The sequence below is a fragment of the Salmo salar genome, chromosome 24 (genome assembly GCF_965601325.2).
Source record: "Salmo salar chromosome 24, fSalSal1, whole genome shotgun sequence".
NCBI classification, from domain to species: Eukaryota; Metazoa; Chordata; class Actinopteri; order Salmoniformes; family Salmonidae; genus Salmo; species Salmo salar.
Window position 1 is genome coordinate 2,201,487 of NC_138314.1, and position 6,000 is coordinate 2,207,486.

Here is a 6,000-nt window from a genome sequence, read left to right on the forward strand (position 1 = left end):
GCAGCATTCCTCCTCCTCCTCCAAAAACAGTGAGTTGAGTTGATGCCAAAGAGCTCCATTTTGGTCTCATCTGACCACAACACTTTCACCCAGTTGTCCTCTGAATCATTCAGATGTTCATTGGCAAACTTCAGACGGGTATGTATATGTGCTTTCTTGAGCAGGGGGACCTTGCATGTGCTGCAGGATTTCAGTCCTTCATGGCGTAGTGTGTTACCAATTGTTTTCTTGGTGACTATGGTCCCAGCTGCCTTGAGATCATTGACAAGATCCTCCCGTGTAGTTCTGGGCTGATTCCTCACCGTTCTCATGATCATTGCAACTCCACGAGGTGAGATCTTGCATGGAGCCCCAGGCCAAGGGAGATTGACAGTTCTTTTGTGTTTCTTCCATTTGCGAATAATCGCACCAACTGTTGTCACCTTCTCACCAAGCTGCTTGGCGATGGTCTTGTAGTCCATTCCAGCCTTGTGTAGGTCTACAATCTTGTCCCTGACATCCTTGGAGAGCTCTTTGGTCTTGGCCATGGTGGAGAGTTTGGAATCTGATTGATTGATTGCTTCTGTGGACAAGTGTCTTTTATACAGGTAACGTTGCGGATGAAATTACAGTTTCATATACACGCTCCCCAAACAGTACACCCAAAAGTTCACTACAAAATTTCCCGACTCTTTCAAATGTTCAAACACATTCCACAGTTCAACAAGGTCACTACACATCAATCACCAGCACAGCTTTATTACGAACACATTCTTTACCCATAACAGCTGCACTAACAGTTTACAGAAGCACTCACTCGATAGAGTGAGAACATCCGGACAGGATGTACATAGCGTGAGAAAATCCGGACAGGATGTACATAAATGGGCATAACCACATGACACAAAAAATAGATCATCAATCACTTTCGGACACATGCCGTCTACTTTATACTCTCTGATGGTAATTCATCACACCAGAGAACTTGTTTCCATGGCTCCAGATTCCAATGGGTGCAAGCTTTACACAACTCCAGCCAACGTTTGGCATTGTGCATGGTGATCTTAGGCTTGAGTGCGGCTGCTCGGCTATGGAAACCCATTTCATGAAGCTCCCGGTGAACAGTTCTTCTCCTGATGTTGCTTCCAGAGGCAGTTTGGAACTCGGTAGTGAGTGTTGCAACGGAGGACAGACAATTTTTACACACTACGCGCTTCAGCACTCGACGGTCCCGTTCTGTGAGCTTGTGTGGCCTATCACTTCGCGGTTGAGCTGTTATTGCTCCTAGACGTTTCCACTTGACAATAACAGCACTTACAGTTGACAAAGGCAGCCCTAGCAGGGCAGAAATGTGATGAACTGACTGGTTGGATAGGTGGCATCCTATGATGGTACCACGTTGAAAGTCACTGAGCTCTTCAGTGCGGGCCATCTACTACCAATGTTTTCCTATGGAGAGTGCATGGCTATGTACTTGATTGTATACACCTGTCAGCAACGGGTTTGGCTGAAATAGCCAATCCACTAATCTATATACAGTACTTGTTTTACTATTTTCTACATTGTAGAATAATAGTGAAGATGTCAAAACTATGAAATAACAGATACGGAATCATGTAGTAACAAAAAAAAGTGTTAAACAAATTAAAATATAGTTGATATGAGATTCTTCAAAGTTGCCACCCTTTGCCTTGATGACAGCTTTGCACACTCTTGGCATTCTCTCAACCAGCTTCATGAGAGCCACCTGGAATGCATTTCAATTAACAGGTGTGCCTTGTTAAAAGATTTGTGGAATTTCTTTCCTTCTTAATGCGTTTGAGCCAATCAGTTGTGTTGTGACAAGGTAGAGGTGGTATTCAGAAGATAGCCCTATTTGGTAAAAGACCAAATCAATATTATGGCAGGAACAGCTCAAACAAGCAAAGAGAAATGACAGTGTATCATTACTTTAAGACACGACGGTCAGACAATCCAGGAAATTTCAAGAACTTTGTTTCTTCAATCGCACTTGAGTACAATCGCACTTGACCAAGAAGGAGAGTGATGGAGTGCTGCATCAGATGACCTGGCCTCCACAATCACCTGACCTCAACCCAATTGAGATGGTTTGGGATGAGTTGGACCTCAAAGTGAAGGAAAAGCACCCAACAAGTGCTCAGCATACAGTTGAAGCCAGAAGTTTACATACACTTATGCTGGAGTCATTAAAACTCGTTTTTCAACCACTCCACAAATTTCTTGTTCACAAACTATAGTTTTGGCAAGTCAGTTAGGACATCTGCTTTGTGCATGACAAGTAATTTTTCCAACAATTGTTTACAGACATTATTTCACTTATAAATCACTGGATCACAATTCCAGTGGGTCAGGAGTTTACATACACTAAGTTGACTGTGCCTTTAAACAGCTTGGAAAATTCCAGAAAATGATGTCATGGCTTTAGAAGCTTCTGATAAGCCAATTGAACATTTTTAGTCAATTGGAGGTGTACCTGTGAATGTATTTCAAGGCCTACCTTCAAACTCAGGGCCTCTTTGCTTGACATCATGGGAAAAGCAAAAGAAATCAACCAAGATCTCAGAAACAAAATTGACCTCCAAAGGTCTGGTTCCAAACGCCTGAAGGTACCATATTCATCTGTACAAACAATAGTATGCAAGTATAAACACCATGGGACCAGGCAGCCGTCATACCGCTCAGGAAGGAGACGCGTTCTGTCTCAGAGATTAGCGTACCTTGGTGCGAAAAGTGCAAATCAATCCCAGAACAACAGCAAAGGACCTTGTGAAGATGCCGGAGGAAACAGGTACAAAGGCATCTATAGCCACAGTAAAACGAGTCCTATATCGACATAACCTGAAAGGCCACTCAGCAAGGAAGAAGCCACTGCTCCAAAACCTCCATAAAAAAGACAGACTATGGTTTGCAACTGCACATTAAGACAAAGATCATACTTTTTGGAGAAATGTCCTCTGGTCCGATGAAACAAAAATAGAACTGCTTTGCCATAATGACCAGTGTTGTATTTGCGAATGTGATGAAAGAAATAAAAGCTGAAAGAAATCATTCTCTACTATTATTCTGATATTTCACATTCTTAAAATAAAGTGCTGATCCTAACTGACCTAAGACAGGGAATTTTTACTTGGATTAAACATCAGGAATTGTGAAAAATTTAGTTTAAATGTATTTGGCTAAGGTGTATGTAAATTTCAACTGTATATACACTGCTCAAAAAAATAAAGGGAACACTTAAACAACACAATGTAACTCCAAGTCAATCACACTTCTGTGAAATCAAACTGTCCACTTAGGAAGCAACACTGATTGACAATAAATTTCACATGCTGTGTTGTGCAAATGGAATAGACAACAGGTGGAAATTACAGGCAATTAACAAGACACCCCCACCCTCAGTTCCTATGCTTCCTGGCTGATGTTTTGGTCACTTTTGAATGCTGGCGGTGCTTTCACTCTAGTGGTAGCATGAGACGCAGTCTACAACCCACAAAAGTGGCTCAGGTAGTGCAGCTCTTCCAGGATGGCACATCAATACGAGCTGTGGCAAGAAGGTTTGCTGTGTCTGTCAGCGTAGTGTCCAGAGCATGGAGGCGCTACCAGGAGACAGGCCAGTACATCAGGAGACGTGGTGGAGGCTGTAGGAGGGCAACAACCCAGCAGCAGGACCGCTACCTCCGCCTTTGTGCAAGGAGGAGCAGGAGGAGCACTGCCAGAGCCCTGCACAATGACCTCCAGCAGGCCACAAATGTGCATGTGTCTGCTCAAACGGTCAGAAACAGACTCCATGAGGGTGGTATGAGGGCCCGACGTCCACAGGTGGGGGTTGTGCTTACAGCCCACACCGTGCAGGACGTATGGCATTTGCCAGAGAACACCAAGATTGGTAAATTTGCCACTGGCGCCCTGTGCTCTTCACAGATGAAAGCAGGTTCACACTGAGTACGTGACAGACGTGACAGAGTCTGGAGATGCCGTGGAGAACGTTCTGCTACCTGCAACATCCTCCAGCATGACCGGTTTGGCGGTGGATCAGTCATGGTGTGGGCTGGCATTTCTTTGGGGGGCCGCACAGCCCTCCATGTGCTCGCCAGAGGTAGCCTGACTGCCATTAGGTACCGAGATGAGATCCTCAGACCCCTTGTGAGACCATATGCTGGTGCGGTTGGCCCTGGGTTCCTCCTAATGCAAGACAATGCTAGACCTCATGTGGCTGGAGTGTGTCAGCAGTTCCTGCAAGAGGAAGGCATTGATGCTATGGACTGGCCCGCCCGTTCCCCAGACCTGAATCCAATTGAGCACATCTGGGACATCATGTCTCGCTCCATCCATCAACGCCACGTTGCACCACAGACTGTCCAGGAGTTGGCGGATGCTTTAGTCCAGGTCTGGGAGGAGATCCCTCAGGAGACCATCCGCCACCTCATCAGGAACATGCCCAGGCGTTGTAGGGAGGTCATACAGGCACGTGGAGGCCACACACACTACTGAGCCTCATTTTGACTTGTTTTAAGGACCTTACATCAAAGTTGGATCAGCCTGTAGTGTGGTTTTCCACTTTAATTTTGAGTGTGACTCCAAATCCAGACCTCCATGGGTTGATAAATTGGATTTCCATTGATTATTTTTGTGTGATTTTGTTGTCAGCACATTCAACTATGTACTGGACTTCCGGTTTGGAGCGAGCAGTCGCACTACGCTTCGCTCCACAGGTAATATTACACTTCACTACATTACAACGGCTTGATTTGTTTGATCTGAGCAATTCTTCTTAGCTAGCTACATAGCCGTCTTTGTATCAAAGATAATTGTGTAGTTTAGAGTAAATAGAGTAATTATCGAGGCTAGCTATCTTCGTCCTCCTAACGTAGTCAACACTGCTAGCTGCTAGCTAGCTAGTCATCACTGCTAGCTAGCCAACTAGCTAGCCAACTTCTACCGACTAGCAGCACTGTAGAAACTATTACATTACAACGTAACGACTTGATTAGTGTGGTGTTAGTGTTAGTTAGCCAGCTACATAGTTGTCTTTGCTGTCTTTGTATCTAAGATAATTGTGTAGTTTGAGTAATTATCGAGGTGAGCTAGCCAGCCGCGACGCCAGACTTAGTCAACCCACCTGGTCATCATTAACCCACTGCTAGCTAGCCAACCGTTACCGACTAGCAGCGCTGTAGATACTAATACTTTACAACGGAACGATTTGACTAGTGCAGTGTTAGCTAGCTAGCTACTTAGTTGTCTTTGTCATAGCTTGATAATTGTGTAGTTTAGTAATTATCGAGGTTAGCTAGCCAGCCATCGAGGTTAGCTAGCCAGCTATTTCCGTCCCCCGCGACGCCATTTTTCCTAACCCAGCCAACTATTACCGACGAGCAGCATTGTTGAAACTAAATACATTACAAGGAACGTCTTGATTAGTGTTATGTTAGCTAGCTAGCTACAAAGTTGCTTTGTATCATGACAAGGTGTAGTACTGAAACTATCGAGGTTACCTAGCCAGCTACACGTTCAAAGTCAACAACGCAGCCACTGCTAGCTAGCCTACTCCACCAGCCAGCAGTACTGTATCATTTTCGTCATTTTAGTCAATAAGATTTTTGCAACGTAAGCTTAACTTTCTGAACATTCGCGACGTGTAGTCCACTTGTCATTCCAATCTCCTTTGCATTAGCGTAGCCTCTCCTGTAGCTTGTCTACTATGTGTCTGTCTATCCCTGTTCTCTCCCCTCTGCACAGGCCATACAAACGCTCCACACCGCGTGACCGCTGCCACTCTAACCTGGTGGTCCCAGCGCGCACGACCCACGTGGAGTTCCAGGTCTCCGGCAGCCTCTGGAACTGCCGGTCTGCGGCCAACAAGGCTGAGTTCATCTCAGCCTATGCTACCCTCCAGTCCCTAGACTTCCTGGCGCTGACGGAAACATGGATTACCACAGATAACACTGCTACTCCTACTGCTCTCTCCTCGTCTGCCCACGTGTTCTCGCATACCCCTAG